Source organism: Pelecanus crispus, chromosome 1, assembly GCF_030463565.1.
Source record: "Pelecanus crispus isolate bPelCri1 chromosome 1, bPelCri1.pri, whole genome shotgun sequence".
In the NCBI taxonomy this organism is placed as follows: Eukaryota; Metazoa; Chordata; class Aves; order Pelecaniformes; family Pelecanidae; genus Pelecanus; species Pelecanus crispus.
Genome location: NC_134643.1, coordinates 129935096 through 129952664, shown reverse-complemented (window position 1 = coordinate 129952664; position 17569 = coordinate 129935096).

The window sequence follows — 17569 nt, the reverse complement described above, 5'->3', positions numbered from 1 at the left end:
TTTAGAAAACTAAGCTATGGGATTGGGCTGTAGTAAAGCTTGAAAGAGGTTAACTAACTACTGGAATATTCAAGGGGATACAGTGGAAGGAATAGGTTCAGATGTTTCTACTCTATCTTTGAAGCTAGGCAGAAGTCTTACTTCATTTAGAAGAATGTGATATAGGAAGAACCTGGGTTTAAGGTTCTGTGCCGAAATGACTGGAGCAACTGGTGAATTCCCAGTGAGTAAGGGAGAGGGGAGAAAGTAATGCCTGGGAACTATGATCCACAAAAGTGTGCTGCAGATGCATGGTAAGGGTTGAGGACCAGTAAAAATGTGATGTGGACTTGCAATGTGGGATCTGTATAGTGCACATCTGTAAAAGGAATCTTCCCTACTTGGTACACCCCCAGTCAGTAATGTGTATGGGCTTTGAAGAGCCATGGGAAGGAGGAAATTGGCATGCTTACCAGGATAGCTTGCTGGATGATCTGCTTAGAGCACACTGACTGTGGACCACACTAAATTTACCTGCTTTAGACTTGTACTAATTGCCACCCTCACCATGCAGGGCTTTGTGTTGTCATGCTATGTCCCTGGATGTGCAACACGCACTTAGTATCTTCTAAAAGCTCTAACCTTGCAGTTCCCCCTCTGCCGCCCCCTGTATTACGTAGCTAGTGTCGTAGAAATGCAGAACCACAGTTAGGGGAGAGTGAAGTGCCGTGCACTGTGGAGGTGGCCCATGGGATCTGGAAGTCAAGCCTCAAGTGTAAAGGTCTGCACTCAAATGCTTGAGCATGAGGTTTGTTCCTGGCAAAGGCTGTTGCAGAGAGTGGAGGCGGGGCAGAAGTCATCAGGCAGCTGAAACTGCATGAGCATAGTGACGCAGCTCTAGGCCAGACCTGTGAGTAATGCGCTCCAGACCAGGCATTGTGAAAGTAGTGGAATGGTTAGCGTAAAGCAAGGGGAGCTCCGAGTAGAGTGAGTGAAAACTGAAGGAGGAAGTCTGGTACTAATGTGTGGCAGAAACACCTAGGAAGATTCTCTTTAATCGAGGCTGGAGGAAGCAATTTAGTTCTGGTGGTGTGAGGTTGAAACTAGGCTACTGGGGAAATTGGAGGTACGAGGAGCGTTAGGATGCTTCAGGTACTGTGGTAAGAGAAGCACACAGCATGCTCCCACAGAGGTGGGAGTTTGTACTTTAGTAGTTTGTGGCATACAGGGCAGCATAATTTTTCCCATGATAAATAGGAAAAAACTTGAGAATGAGTGGAGGAAACTAATCCTAAAATGTAAGGTAAAGAAAAGGGCTGTGAAGTTAAATGGTGAAAGCGATCACTGATTTGTCTTTGACTGTGAAGCTGCATTGTAACCAGGCCTTCAAAATGGGCAGTAAAGCCAGTCTTTATGCAGTAAATGGCTGCATATGCCAATAGTGGCAGAGGTTATAATAAAAAGGCTGTAGTAAAACCTACTCTTGTTTCTGCCAGTGGATTACTGTGACCTGTGCAGATAAGCAGTGGTCTTGAAACAACATCCATGTGACTACGGTGACAAGGGGAGAGAGGGATTTAAATTAACGCCCTGTTGTGGATTTCCATAAAGGTTGGAAGAGCAGTGGGGTTATTGGAGGGATTTGGTTACTGTTTTGGTAGGTGCAAGCATGAAATCTAGGCAACGATTGAGTACAGGAAGGACGACTTGCGCAAGCAGGATACTGCTGAGGCTTTCACCATGGCAATCAATCAAAAGTTGCACTGTATACCTCATTAAAACTGTGTGTCTGTAGCCTTCTGAGTTTGTGAATCCTCATCAAGTGCAGTGTTCACTGTTGCTCATACTGATCAATGTGCTTATGAAAATAACCTGCAGTTACTTATTGAACTACATTGGATAGATTGAATTACAAATCTTAAGCATTAGCTCTCATTCTTTGGAGGAGGGGAAAGGAGAGGTCCACTTTAGTGAACGTGGCTAGATCTGTTGCACTAGCACACAAGCCAACCTCACAGGACAGTCCTAACTAGATTGTTTTTGAGAGGAAGAAGGTTGCCAAGGCTATAGAGATGACATAAAATACTGCATGAAACTATCTTGGTTACCACTTTGTGTCAGAAAACATAACCCACACAGATTCTATCTGTGGTTCTGCTGGCCTCCCAGTTGGTTGGTTGCTGCATTGAAACGTTTGCCTTGTATGTAACATTGCTCATATGTAGCACTTACCTAAGTAGTCCCTGGACAGTGATCTGTATAATTATCCCCCATTCACAGAAACATTACTTACCAAGCTGAAGCAACTTCCTGACAGTTCACAAAGCCGGCCTGGACCAGAGCCAAGACTAGGAAAAGCGTAAATGGTGGTAGGGCCTGTGTCCACTCATTGATCAACCATAATGTGGTCCTCTACTGCTACCCTTAGTTCTTTCTTGGCATTATTTAGGGAAGGTCTGGAAAGGCTGTCAGTGCTACAGATCTCTTAAGTCTAGGCTGTCCATTTTGCGTAAGGGTGGAAGGAAACTGTTGTATATTCAGTTGTGAGGGGTGCTGCATCTCTGCAGAGAGTTTTTGTAAGCAGTTGAAATGCTGCTTGAAACTGTTTGCATTTTATCAAGAATAGGTTCACTCAGTCCTGCCACTTCAGGGGAAATTTACCGTGCATATCATCTGATTTCTTAGCAAAAAATACTGCTGCTAAAGGAATTACTTTGTTCAAATAGATGTGCAATATGTTCAGAGCACAGATTACACAGTGCTGAATCTGATTAATGATCTGTACAGGTTTCAGTACGGTGACAGTGTCAAATTACATATTCGCTGTGATGAAAACTTTGTTCCTACAGTTTTATATAAACTAGATTTCTCAGGTGAAGTTTTTATCATCAAGGGGCATATTCTGACAGGCTAGGACTATAGGCTTTGCAGGGAAGGCTGAAGTACAATCTGGAGTAAATTGACAGAAATCTGTTGGTATTAGGTACTTAGCTATTCGGTGCAGAAAACGCAACAGTGTTGCTTCAAGGAGGGACCTGAGTACCAGAGTTTTTTCAGTGGCTAAGGAGTTTATCTAATCGCCTTCAGTTGATGACTCAGTGGGAAAGAAGTAGTAGCAATAAATTGGAAGAGGAAACAGAATAAAGGGTTAGGCAAAGACACAAGGCATCTGTTCCCAGCTGTGCTGCTGATCTGAGTTACCTGGCGCCAGTCACGTCATCGTGCTGCAACTGTTCTTGTCTCATGTTCATCCTGTCAGTGTAAGACATCAGCTTTTTTTGAAGCAAGGACTGCAGCGCCCTATCCTAGCTCATCTGTCATCTCACCTGGGACTTCTAGTTTCTATTTAAAAACAATAATTTGCAGGTAGATCCAGCTTAAAAAAATCACTGCCTACTAAGAGCATTGGACACATTAGCATATTCCTTAATTATTCTACTATAACAGGACCGGTAAATGACATTTCTGATAGCATTTCTCAAATAATTACTTTTGTGGTTCTTTCTAATCCAACTTCCATTGTTTACTTTGTTTGCTGTCTTTTTTTTTTGGTAAACACTTGTTTCTTCTTGCAGTCAAAACAAGCATTGCTTCTCATGGTGTTTGAGATCTCAGAGGTTCATGTGATTGAAAGCATTTCTTGTGAAGCAAGAGGAACGGATACTTAGGGCTATTTACAAAGAAGGAATGGCCAGTAATTAAGTGGACCAAGAGTCATAATTGAAGTTGTTTGTTAAAAACCACTTGTGTGCTGAGCTTAGTCAGAGATTGGATTCAGGTTATGGGAAGTGTTGTCTGAAGAAATGTGAAAACACTTGAAAGCTGAGGACTGGCTTATGGAAACAGATTACCTCATTGGTGATCTTTTGCAGCTCTCCTCTTTATCTGTGTATGGAGAAGATATGCTAGGGACTCTCTGGGTGAGAAGACTATTACGTACTTTATTATGTTAAGTTGTGTGGGTCTAAGAATATAATGGGATCATGTACTTGAAAGCTTGCCTGAGTTTTCTGTATCAGTTGGTCCAAGGAAGGATATATCCTCTCCTCACTCCTTGAATAGCTGAGGGATCTGATAATTAGACCACTGTCAAATCACAGTGTACTTTATGGACAAAATGGATTAACTCCTACAGGGACTTAAGTACTTGCCTATTTCATGTGGATAAATTAATATGATAGGCCCACCACAACCACTAGTGCTTCTGCAGTACTTCGCATGAGTAAGTCTCGGCATGCTTTAAGAAGGAGGTCAGCCTTGACAGGAAACTGAGACACAAAGCAGCCAAGCAAGAGGCCAGTGGCCGAGCTAAGAATCCAGAAGCCCAGCTCTTCTCTAAGAGAGTGACCCCATGTTGTTCTTGTCGTGCAAATGTCAACTTCCTTTCACAATGAGCTGGGAGCAGTGTGAGGCACTCTGTCTTAGCATGGGAACTAACAGTCAGACTGCAGCCATTGCACTTGCCTTGGAAGTCCTTACTCTTTTAGTAGTAGCTCCCTGGGAAACAAAGTTCCCCATGCAAGATAAGTCTTATGGTAGTCATCGGGGTTTTAGGAGGTGTTTTCTGCTACTGCTGGTCTGGTCTTCAGTTCAGCACCAGAGGTGATGCACCCTTGCTTCCCTTGCTGTAAAACTCTGAGGTATTCTTAAAGGAGTTAATTGTGACTTTGAAATACACTTCACAGGAACCACTCATGAAATGGAGGCAGGTTTCAGTGTATACTGCAGTACAAGACAGCATTCCCATAACTAGTAGCAAATAAAGGGTTGAACCCTGCAGTGCACTGCTGAATTTTCTGACATGGGCTATGCCATAGGATTATGAATGTCTTAACAAGATGGAAGTATCAGGACACCTCTGGGTCCTTGCTGATGTCTGCTTGAGCAAGTGTGCTCAGAGAATGTCTACCTGATAACCACATCACCAGTCACTTTTCTGGGGCTTTTGCTGACTCAGTGGACATGCCCTAGGATGCACTAGAGGTCAAATTACTTTACGCTTTTTAGTTGCCGTACCAGAATCTCACTGCCATGTAAGGAAAGAATCATACAGGTTTGACCAATTCTTTGTTGTACAACTTTGTTTTAGGAATCTGATCATGTTTCTCAATTCAAGCTCACATGGACAGGCTGTAGGCACCACATACAGGTTCACCCCGACCTCAGGTTCTGTTCTTCAGCTGAAGGCATTGGATCAGAGGTAGAACTTGCAGCAATGGAAACCTTTAAGAGCAGGTTAGGTGAAGACTTGTCAATAATTACATTAATGTTGTAGATAATGCTTTAGGGACAAGGAATGAGTTTTCACGTGGATGGTTCAATTGGAAATCCAGATTTTTTTTTTTGTGGTGCATAGTTTCCTAGTTACCCTGCTGTTGAGTGGTTTTTCTTTTGCAATCACCAGATGCTCTGTGATGAGGGATTACTTCTGTGCTAGGTTTTGCCTCAGTGTTTAGGTGAGGTGTTAAATTGCCAGCCATGAAGTCAGGGACCAGCAGCCATTTATTGCCACATGTTTGTGCCATTTGTCCCACTGGCTTAAAATCCTTTTGTTTTCCTTCTGTCTTCCCTGACTCTTCCTACTAAGCCCAGAAACCTATACCTTCCTCTGAGTCCCAAAGATCTGCCCTCATCCTTCTGAACCAGGTAGCCCTTCCTTTTTCCCTGAGCTCTTCAGCTACCATCTGCAACCTCTACTTGGTCTGGGTACTTTCAGAGATCCACCTGCTTTCTCAAAAGAAGAGAAACTTCCTACTCTTGTTTCCCTTGATGTTCCTGCTCCCAGAGGCCTGTTTCTACTGTACAACGTTTTGCCTCATGTAGACTCTTCAGAGTGTGAAGGTCTCCTTTTAGGGGCAGGTGAGACTACAGCTGCAGTGCCATTCAGGGTGGCAAATCCATGCCTCCAGGTGAAGAGTTTGCAGGGCTGCTTAGGCAGGACCTCAAAAGTAATAGGTCCTGTCTGAGCCACAGGAAGATAGCTGTTCAAGGTTCTTCTCGACAGAATTATTACTGTAGGTTATTTAAACATAGCTCCTCCAGGTCATTGAATTCTTTTAACCCAGAGCAGTAGCTGGCAGAAATGTAAATGGATATGGCTCTCAAATTTGCATGTAGTCCTCAAAAATTGCTTTATGAACTACTTGGTATCTGAATTCTCATCAGTTCAGAAGATACAGCTGTATGCTGAGATGGGTTTTTTTACCTATTATTTTTTTAGTAGTATAAAAATACCAGCATGCAGTGACTGAATAACCTCCAAAATGAGGAAAAAGCTAGTTTATATTTGCATGCTATGTTTAATTTTGTTTACTGGAGCATGCTATATTATTAAAATGAGACCTGGATGGGATGATTTTTCCTTTTCCATGGAATCTTTCAACTTTAAAATTAAAACATTTTCCTCCCTACCAATACAGAGCATAGGATTAAAATAGCAGTGTCTTTGATGTAATGTTAACTCTGGGTTGTTAGATAACTTCAGGCTATTTGTTGTACCACTCCCTTTATTAAAAAATTACATTAAAATTACTTCAGTTTCTAAATCCAATTCTCAAAATACACTTTTTTAAAATAATTGCCCAAGATTGACATTATGACAGTTCTGAACGACTTTTCACAATGGCTTCACCTTACAAATGTTTTTTTGAACTACCAGCATTTTCTAACAGCCACAAAACAGTTTTGTTGAAGAGTTTCTGACTGGCTCTATCATCATTTCATATCAGTGTGCGACACCATTTTCTTTTGTCACAGCGTGATTCAAAATTTTACCACGTGTCGCCAATTCAGCCTTTGGTGCTCAAGGCTCAAGGCTCATGCGTGGGTGCCATCTGACAATAAAAACGTGGGGGTGAGCTCCTTCACTCCAGGAAGCAGCAGGGGCACCTGGGCTGCCAGTGGTTTTGCCTTGTTATTCGCTGTCTTATTTCGTATGTTCATTTTACAGCTGGCACCAATTTATGAAAGTATAGCCTCAGCAGCCTACGTATTCAGCATATGGATTGTAGAGTATGTTTGATTTATAGCCCCATCCTGCTCTCAGAAATGTTGTAGAGAAAATGTCTATTGGATTTTTGAGAACAAAAGCGGACCTTTAAAACTCCAGGTTCATTTGTCTTCTTTTGTGTAGTATACAGGGCTGATTCTGCTGAGGCCTACACTAGGGTGACATCATCTCGATTAATGCTCTTGCAAAGCACTTTTCCAGGCTCGGAGGAGACAGTCGAGGCAGTATTTCCAAAGCATCCTGGCTCTTGGCATACTTTCACAGCTGTTTTCTTGAAAGGAAAGTTTCCTGCTGTTGCTAAGTGGGAAGAAAGTTAGTTCAGCAGCTCTCACCTCCTCCGCTTTGGTGTTCCCGTTGGGCTGTTGAGGACAGTCCTTCCTCCGCTGCTTCATGGGGCTTAGCTGAAGGACAGGTCTTTTTTAAGCCTTGAAGGCAGCGGGTGGTTAGTAGTAGTATTGTTACTTGCTACCGTAAATGAGGCTTTTAGCGGATCTACCACCAGTAAACCGGGAACTATGGTTTACTGACTGAAAAACAGGGCAACTCAGCCTTGCTGCAGTTAAGCTGTGGCGTAGGCTTTGCCCTCCGACGTCAACAGCCAAGTGGGAATGGGATCAAAGCTTTGGATCTTCCTGCTTTGAAGACGTGGGAAGAGCGTAACAGACCACAGTCTGCATCCCGGTCTGCGAGGCTGTGTGCTGTTGGGGGGCTAGGCTGGGAACGGCGGGAACGCTGGCTGGTGGGGGAGGCAGGAGAGATGGCAGCTGTGTGCGTTGGCACTGGTGCAGGCTGGCTGCTGACGCTCGCAGGCTGGCAGGAGGATATGCTCGATCAGCTTTGCGGGTAGAGAGAATGTCCTGGATTAGTTAGTGCTGGCAAAAGCCAAAGTGAGAAAAATACTGTGAGACTGAAGCGATGGATGTGAGTCTTTCCTGGGCTTTCCATGCAGAGCTTCCCAGAGCCCCCCCTGCCGACAAGCTACATACCACATTTTTCCTTTGAACATCTTTATATATCACTGAATTGATCCTCTCTCACTACAGAAATATCTCCGTTTCCTTCCCAATATGGAGGTTATTCAGCCGTTTAACTTGTGGGTGGCTGGTGTTACCCTTCATTCCTGTTGCCCCTCCTGAATGTCAGATTTGTGTTCCCTTATCTTGGGAGGTGAGGGAAGGCTTGTGGCTGTGGGGTGACACCTCCCACCCAGCTTGATTTAACCTTCGGTGCTGCCCTCAGAAATAGGTCTGGGGCAGGTTGTGCTTTTCCCTTTCTCCCAGCGGAAAGTTCCCACCATGTCACTGTTTTGCTGGGATCACTGAGAGGTCCTTGGAGTGCTGGCCTGGAATAGCGCTGGGCACAGGAGGGCAAGCAAAGCAGCAGCTAAAATCAAGGTGCTGATGGGTTTTATTTCTGTTCCTCTTGTATGTTGTGTCACCAGTGACTTTCAGAGCATGTTTTCAAGTATGTTGAGCAGCTTGCCTGTAGGACAATATTACCGTATTAATAAAGGAGCAGGCAGGAAGGAAAAATGTCCAGGTTTTTCCAGATCAAACTGGAAAAGAAGCAGATGGGGAGTAAGGAAATAGTGATTTCAGTGCAGCAGAGAAGGCTGTCAGGCTTAGCAGTGCGATTGCTGATTGGCAAGAGCCACTAATTGCGGAGCACATTAGCGTCAGAACATTTCCATCCCATGTTGCTTCAAGTCTCTGTAGCCCAACTGGTACAGGATGCACGTTTGCATTGTGAAGTGCCAGTAAACCAGGCTAGAGAGGAGCCAGGCTCATCCTAGCTGACTTAAATAATGTAAAACTACTGTCTTTAGTGGGAAACACTAAAAATCCCAGAGTTAGTGCTCAAGCCCCTTTCATGTGATGAGAAATTAATTCAATTTCTAACCCAGTATAGCCAATAGTGAGATTAATTTATGCTTCAAGTTCTAACATTAATCTTTAATTTAGCTCAATGCCTCTTCATCTAGCTCAGAGAGCTCAGTATGTCCTGACTGTGCTGTTTTGATCAAAGATGCTATTCCTCAAGAATTGTGACACCCCCTCCCGCCCCACAATCCAGTGTAGCAGTCCTAGATACAGACCTGTACTTATTTGCATGACCAGGCCTGCTAGTAAAGATATTTGCTGTGAGTAGCCCTTCTTCCTTTTAAAGGCAGGGCATGTGTGCGGGAGGGTTGGGAAGCATTTACCTACCCTCTCTTTCAGGCACTTGGCTCCCACGTGCGGTCCGTCCCTTGGGCAGCACCTGCTGCCGGTCACATGAAAGCTCCTGCAGAGCCCCCCGCCGCGGCTGGGGCCGCAGACAGCCCTCGGGTATTTCTGTTCAGCCCACTGCTCGGAGAGCTGAGCCTGTTCGATCCTGACAACTTGCAGATGGGAAAGTGCATATGCTCTTAGTTTTGGAACTGGGTACTTAAACAGTGTAGGAGTCTTTCCCTTTTAACTGGTGATAATTCAGTTTGCCTTGGACAAGTATTTTGCAGGTTCAAATATAACCTTTCACTCTTCCGTTCCAGCTTTCATGTTTTGGTGTATAGTCATGTGTCATGTGTATTGCGGCTGCTCATGTGTTCCTGTGTATTTTGATGGACTGAAGCAAGTTCAGAGGAAATCTGAGGCCCCTGAATGCACAGGGGTGTAAGGCAGAGGACTGGACAGGTCCCAGACTCCCAACTTCTTCCATCTGTTTCGTCATCTCTCACTTACCTTGTTCGCAGGTGCTTTGAATTTAAAACCACAGGACTCTGGCCTAATCTCTTTCTGGACCGTCACTTTATACCTTGTCCCACCTTGTCAGTTGTGGGATATATCTCCTTTCCGTTATTTATTTCCTTTACCCAAATGGATCGTCCCTCCTGAGGGTGTCACAGTGTGGCAGTGCACATGCCAGCCACCTCTAGCAATGGACTTGTGGGATGACAGGAAACCTGTGTGGGAACACAGATCCCATCTGTGATGTCCCATAGCGGTTTGTTCCGCGTTTGTATAGCATCTAGCGGAGTAGTGTCTTATCTCAATTGCTGTGCAAATATGTAGGATTACTTATGAGAGTAGGGAGGATTAACTCCATAATTCATACAGATTGATGCTAACGAGAGTTTCTTAGGGAGGATGCTTCATAGTGGTCTCTTAGGTCTGCTTTTCTTCTGATCTCCCCAAAGTATCACCTGTGGGCTTTGAGAGCGTGGTTGGCAAACTGTAGTCAGATGTTACAGACCCCATCTGATGAAATTCCTGTCTGGGGGGAATAAACAAGCAGCATTTTATGTTTTGCTTTAGGAAATACAGAGGTTAGCTAAGTCTGTGTTTTAAACCTCCATAAACAGACTCCAGCTGTGACAGTCCTGGGATCTGTACCTTCCTGCTCCAAGCTGCAGTGCCAAAATAGAAACAGGCTTCTTCCTGGACAGGCTTCGTCCTGAGATGATCTCTCGGTTTGTGAATGTGTTCTGACTTGGCAAAAAAACAGCGGTTTAAAATATTCAGCATGACAGCTGTGAAACTGTGCACACCATTGTCTGGTGACTGACCAGAGGAGTAAGAAGTGCCCTCTGCAGAATGACACAGTCAACACTGGCATTAGTTCTGACAGCTCCAGCCTCACTGGTTTGTGAACACATCACCCCTCATCTTTCGTAGCTGAGAGATGGAGGTGCAGCTTTTGCCATGAGTTAGAGAAGCGGGAGATGCAAGACAAAAAGCAGAGGTCATAAAATCCATCAGCAGCCTGGGAATGCATTGGTGTTTGCATTGCAGCCTTCTATGTGCAAGGCTAAAATAGGATATGTCTATGTGTAGCTTTATGGGGGCAGAGTGCTCCAGTGACCCTCCTAGGCTGTAAACTTCAGATTTGATCATGGTGTCTATTTACAGGTGAACAACCAAATATTTGGGCTGCAAAGGTTTGTTATCAATTTGCCGTGCAGCCCATTTGTATAAATCTCAATATAAGACATTCCTTTCAATGGGAAAGAAAGGCCAGCACTTACAACAAACCCCGTGATAGTGCATTTATGACAGTACAAGTTAGACAAATGAGTAACAGTATTTGGAGGAAATTCCTGGAAGTTTCTTGGTGGTTACTGTAGACACTACTGCACTGTAGAATCACACGTATTGTTTGTCCATGTGGAAGTCACTGCTGTGCCCCCAGTTTAAGCCTATATACAGCACTACAGATATTATGCTAGGATGGTTGGGTACTAACGATGCCCCTTCTCTTCCTTAGAGATGCTTACCTGCAACTTTCACTTATCCTTTCATGTGGACATGTAAGTCCCAGGTGAAAGCATTGAGTTTTCCAGGGTTATCAGTGGATTAAAGTCAGCAAGAAAGTTGAAAACCCAGTATAGGGACGTTGCCCAGTTGTGTAGGGATGGGGTCAGGAAGGCCAAGGCACAGATGGAACTGAAGTTGGCAAAGCATGCAAAGAATAATACGGCAGCCTTCTACCGGTATGTCAACCAGAAAAGGAAGGTCAAAGAAAGCAAATCCCCCCCAATGAGCAAGACTGGCAAACTGGTTAACAACGGACGAGGAGAAGGCTGAGGTACTCAACAACTTTTTTGCCTCAGTTTTCACTGGCAACCTCTCTTCCCAAACCTCTTGAGTAGATGGACTGCAAGACGGGGACTGGGGGAGCAAAGCCCCTCCCACTGTAAAAGATCAGGTTCGTGACTGCCTGAGGAACCTGAACATACACAAGTTTATGGGACCTGACGAGATGCATCCCAGAGTCCTGAGGGAATTGGCTGATGCAGTTGCCAAGCCATTCGCCATAATATTTGAAAAGTTCTGTCAGTCAGGTGAAGTCCCTGGTGTCTGGAAAAAGGGAAACATTGCACCCATTTTTAAAAAGGGTAGAAAGGAGAACCCTGGGAACTACCAACCTGTCAGCCTTACCTCTGTGCCTGGGAAGATCATGGAACAGATCCTTCTAGAAGCTGTGCTGAAGCACATGGAGGACAAGGAGGTGATTTGAGACAGCCAGCACGGATTCACCAAGGGCAAGTCCTGCCTGACCAACCTAGTGGCCTTCTATGATGGAGTGATGACATCAGTGGACAAGGGAAGAGCTACAAATGTCATCTACCTGGGCTTCTGTAAGGCCTTTGACATGGTCCCCCACAACATCCTCTCTAAATTGGAGAGATATGGATTTGATGGGTGGACTGTTTGGTGGATAAGGAATTGGTTGGATGGTCGCATCCAGAGGGTTGTGGTCAACAGCTCCATGTCCAGATGGAGACCAGTGACAAGTGGTGTCCCCTCAGGGGTCTGTACTGGGACCAGTGCTGTTTTATATCTTCATCAATCACACAGACAGTGGGATCGAGTGCACCCTCAGCAAGCTTGCAGACGACACCAAGCTGAGTGGTGCAGCTGACATGCCAGAAGGGCGAGATGTCATCCAAAGGGACCTGGACAAGCTTGAGAAGTGGGCCCATGTGAACCTCATGAAGTTCAACAAGACCAAGTGCAGGGTCCTGCACCTGGGTCAAGGCAACCCCCGATATCAATACAGGCTGAGGGATGAAGGGATTGAGAGCAGCCCTGCAGAGAAGGACTTGGGGGTACTGGTGGATGAAAAGCTGGACATGAGCTGACAACGTGTGCTTGCAGCCCAGAAGGCCAACCGAATCCTGGGCTGCATCAAAAGCAGCGTGGCCAGCAGGTCAAGGGAGGTGATTCTGCCCCTCTACTCTGCTCTGGTGAGACCCCACCTGGAGCACTGCGTCCAGCTCTGGAGCCCTCAGCACAAGAAGGACATGGACCTGTTGGAGCGGGTCCAGAGGAGGGCCACAAAAATGATCAGAGGGCTGGAGCACCTCTCCTATGAAGAAAGGCTGAGAGAGTTGGGGTTGTTCAGCCTGGAGAAGAAAAGGCGCTGGGGACATCTTATTGCCACCTTTCAGTACTTAAAGGGGACTTACAAGAAAGATGGGGACAAACTTTTTAGCAGGGCCTGTTGTGACAGGACAAGGGGTAATGGTTTTAAACTAAAGGAGGACAGATTTAGGCTGGATATAGAGAAGAATTGTTTTATGATGAGGGTGGTGAAGCACTGGAACAGGTTGCCCAGAGGTGGTAGATGCCCCATCCCTGGAAACATTCAAGGTCAGGTTGGATGGGGCTCTGAGCAACCTGATCTGGTTGAAGACGTCCCTGCTCATTGCAGGGGGGTTGGACTAGGTGACCTTTAAAGGTCCCTTCCAACCCAAACCTTTCTATGGTTCTATGATATAAAGGAACTCTGAAGTGTTTCTTTTTCTCCCCAAGTGAGGAATGTCAGATAGACTATTTCCTGCCTTTCCTCTCTTAAGAGTACGGCGTGGGAGGTCCCAGAAGTATAAAATTGCTTTTCCTTAATCAAAAAGACAAGAGTCTTGGAGCTTTAATAGAGACATATTTTCTTCTCAACAGTTCTCAAACATTTGCGCCACACTGGATTTAATGATATAGGAGTTTTAAAGGGGCTGAATAAATCACTTCTTTTGCTGTTCATCAAGCGATACGCTGGTGATACAGCCTCCGTTAAAGATCTGGTAGACCTTTCAGGAAAAAACAGCATTAAAAACAGACTGAACTTACTGTGTTTAAAAAACAGCAGTAGAAAAACATGCCTCAAATACATAAATGTTACTGTTAAACACAAAAATGTGCATGAGGTCTCTTTTATTCTTGGAGCCCTCGGTTATACTCAGTAAATATATTCAGTTACTAGTGGTAACTTGGAAGACGCTGAAGTGCGGGGAAGAGAAGGAGGGATAGCTAAACAGAAGGCTGACAAGGGGGTGCAGCTGTGCAAGCATGCATTAGCTGGCTGAAGCTGCAGCACAGCAGCCGAGGGATGAGTTAAAGCTCTGGTAGGTCACAGCACAGTTTGTTCTTGCTGATTTATGAATCCCACACTTGGACTATATCTTTGCTTTGCTATGTTAACGGCTTCAGTACCCAGGAGTGTGTGTGTATCTTAATAAGGCATCGGTATATTGTATATGTCAATCATTAGGCAGCAACACTATGCAACACTGCTACATTCTCACCCGCTTGAGGAGGCTTTTGCTTTGCAAAATGTAAAGTCAGGGGTATATCACTGCATCTTCCCAACAGGACCCTAAGAGATGCAATTGTTAGTAACTAGTAAGGACACAAATAGCTCTTACTTGCCTTACGGTGCATTACCGTTTGAACATTACAACCCTCATTCCCAGCACAATCACTCAGCTCTCGTGCATAGATGCCATCAAGCCAGGGAGAAGGAAAATCAATGATGCCGAACACAAACAATGTGCTTGCATGCCCTGCAAATACGTCACATCTTGTTTATTACATACAGTTCTTTTGCAACTCCTCCCACTCTATTAATAAAATGTCCTCAAGGTTTCAAAGTGGAAAGCTCAGCAGTTGCTGATGCGAAATGACAGCAGTAGAGTGATGATGATTTACACCACCTACAGATCAAGTCTGAAGGCTTTATTTACATGCTGCAAGACTGTTTGCACAACTGTTTGCATTTGGTGCATGGGAAATCTGGCAGTGAAACAATTCAGTTGCATTATGAAATTAAAAAGCGTTCTAACTACTTAAGGCATTAAATGCTCTTTGCGTGCTGCTGTATTACATTCATAAAATACCCAAGCCTGGCTCTAATGGGCTGTAAATGAACTCTTGGTGAAAAATATATCAAAATAAAACTACAGACAGCCTGGGAGAATGCCTTCCAGGTTTCCCATAAAGACTTCATACAAATTAGCAAAGCTGGTTCCAGAGAGCACATAACAGGCTTTACGCTAGACCTTGCAGATGCCAGGACAGGACTTTGTTTTTTACAATACCAGTATTTACACTGACTATGGGCTTGAGTGATAGGAAATGCAAGACTTGCAGTGAGAGCAAGGCAAATGGTATCATTTAGAAGGGAAGATAAACAAAATTGGTGCTACCAAGAAGGTGGGAAGTCAGAGCTGCGTGGGCTGAGTTCTGTCCTTATTTGGCTTCAGGGAATTATGTGATTTTATTCTATGACTCAGAGTTGTTTTTACAGCATTTGCGTCACCCAGAAAAGTTGAATCTGCATAAGACCCAGCATGTTCCAGGAGAGAATATTTTGTTCTGTAATGTGAACTCACAAACAGACACCGACAGCTTTCATGTTTTGCTTTTTTTATTATTATTGTCATTCAGGCATAAACTGCAAAATGTCTCAGAGCTATCAGGTTGTGTTACCACAGCAGTATCAGGGAAAATCCTAACACTTGGAGAATCATTTTACAAATCAGCAGCAGTGAATTTCACTTCCTGAGAGAGCCATAAGCTTTTAGTTTGCTTCCTTCAGCCTCTGTTCACATGTGGAAAAACACAGCCTGTGTATGAATTAGATAATGTAACTGCCCCTCTTAGTTCCACCCAGGTCTGACCGTATTATTTCACTTGCAGAGCCTCACCCATTATAGGTGCCACAGATCAGGCACTGCCCTGAAGTGTAAATGCTTGTGTTTCTTCATGCAGAAGGGTTGTCAGAGGATTTGGCGCATAACGCTGTAAGGAGATGGCAGAACTGAAAACAGGTGAGCTTGGGCATTGGCTTGAAGATGCAGCAAATCCAAGCAAATCCAAATTTAAGGCTTTGAAGGCTGGATCGCAAATGCTGCAGCCCTGTGATGCAAAGTGCTGATCCAATATTGGCTCACTCTGCTTGTTCAGACGTGTTCAAGTGTTTCTGAGAAGTTATTTTTGTGCTGGCAGGCTTTATGAGAGATCAGGTGGTGTCTGCCCATGTGGCTCTGCATTTTTACAAGGCTGGAGATCACTTCTCTTCCTGCAGCTGGCACGGAGCTGTCGTAAAAGTATGACACTGACATAAACGCCGCTCTGGCTAATTAGACAGAAATGAGGTTGCATGCCCCGCACCCAGCCTGGAGCGTCTCGGTAGCACCGTACGGATTGGGTTTTATTAACAGCCGTGGAAGAGCCTCAACCTCCCATCCATTGCTCGGGACCGAGTAACAGCTCGGACGTAACTGAAATCCTGAGCAAAATGACTTTTATCTTGTTCCAAGTGCCTCGCATGTGGCTAGGGAGGGACGCTCACCTTTTACCCCCCTCTCTTTGCCCGAGAGCGCTGGCACCGGACTTTGACTCCAGTTCTCTGCATTGCTTGTTTGGCACTGAGCTCAGGCAGCAGGTTACGTCATGACCCTGCGAGCCATTTATGTAAAGGAAACTGCCCTCTCTCTCTCACCTACTAATTTTTTTTTTTTAAATTTTTGTTTAACAACTGCATTTTGCCAGTGGTCTACTTTTGGCTTTTGCCTTTCATTCCCTCAATCTTTGCCAAGAAAAAAGGCTGAGGCTGAGTAAGGTGCGGTCATCTCAGGCTGCAGCCTGGAAGGGGGAGGCACTGCACTAATCTCCTGCTTTCTGTCTCTTCTCTTGTGTCCAGAGGAGAAGAAAATGAAGCCGACACAATTATCAGATAGCTCATTAACTGAATCCCATCAGAACTGGTCACTCTGCAAGTTCTTGGTGATTTAATTCCCCCATTTAATTAATTCCTCCTCTAGAAATGATTAGCTCACATTAGAGACAAATTACCTGTTAATTTTCCATTTGATAATTAGTGCTCCTCTAGGCCCTGGTTAAGCTTTCCTGTCCGATTTGTTCAGAAGCAGACACTTAAGTCTTTTAATTTGGGTTTCTGTTAATCTTGCCATTTCCCATTTTATGTACGGGAAGACAGGCTGCTTTGTAGTCAAGGCAGGGGTCTGGTAATGCCAAAGGGGCCTCCTGGGGAGGTTGTTCCCTCCCCATCTATGCTGTGGACTTCCCATGTTCCCGGGGGAGATGAAAGACAAAAAAAAAAAACAACCCCCAAAATTAATTACAGTGCAAAACTTTGACCTTTGCAGCTTCTGCTTGCTGATTCTCAAAGTCTCTGGGCCTTGTATTTTTTATTTGCGTGAGTGTTTGTCAGGCACAGGGCCAGGGGCATAGTGTCCTCAAGAGGGGTTGCAGCAGTGAGGGCTGCCTGCGAGGGCTTTCATGGTGGATGGGGGAATTTTCTTGGGGTCTGGTCTCTGCTCCCGAGACTGCTTCTGCATTTTATCTACAGACTGCTTCAATGCAAAATGCAGAAGCTGTCCAGGAAACAGAAGGCAATGCTTCCCCTCTGCCACCCCCCCGGATGTGTTTGCAAATCCTGGTCTCCTCTTTCAGTATGCTTCTGCCAGATAAAAGCCTGCTGGCATTACTTATTAATTTTGCTGCACAGTGTCATGGTTTCGACAGGAGGGGGGGATAGTCCCCTTTTGATCAATGCTGGCCTGTCGCTTCTGTTGGTAGGGCACTTCTTTAGGGGAAAGGGTGCTGTGGGTTTGGCTTTCCCCATATGGTGGAAAGCAGAGAGCTCAGATCTACCATTTGTCAGGCAGGCACTCAAAAACCTGCTGATTGTACAAACCTTGGGAGATGTTCTTCGGGTTAAGTATTGCTGTATGCCGCGGAGCGCAGTTTGTCCCTGCATGCTCCCAGGGGAATGGGTGGCAAATGCTTTCTTCAGCCTCAC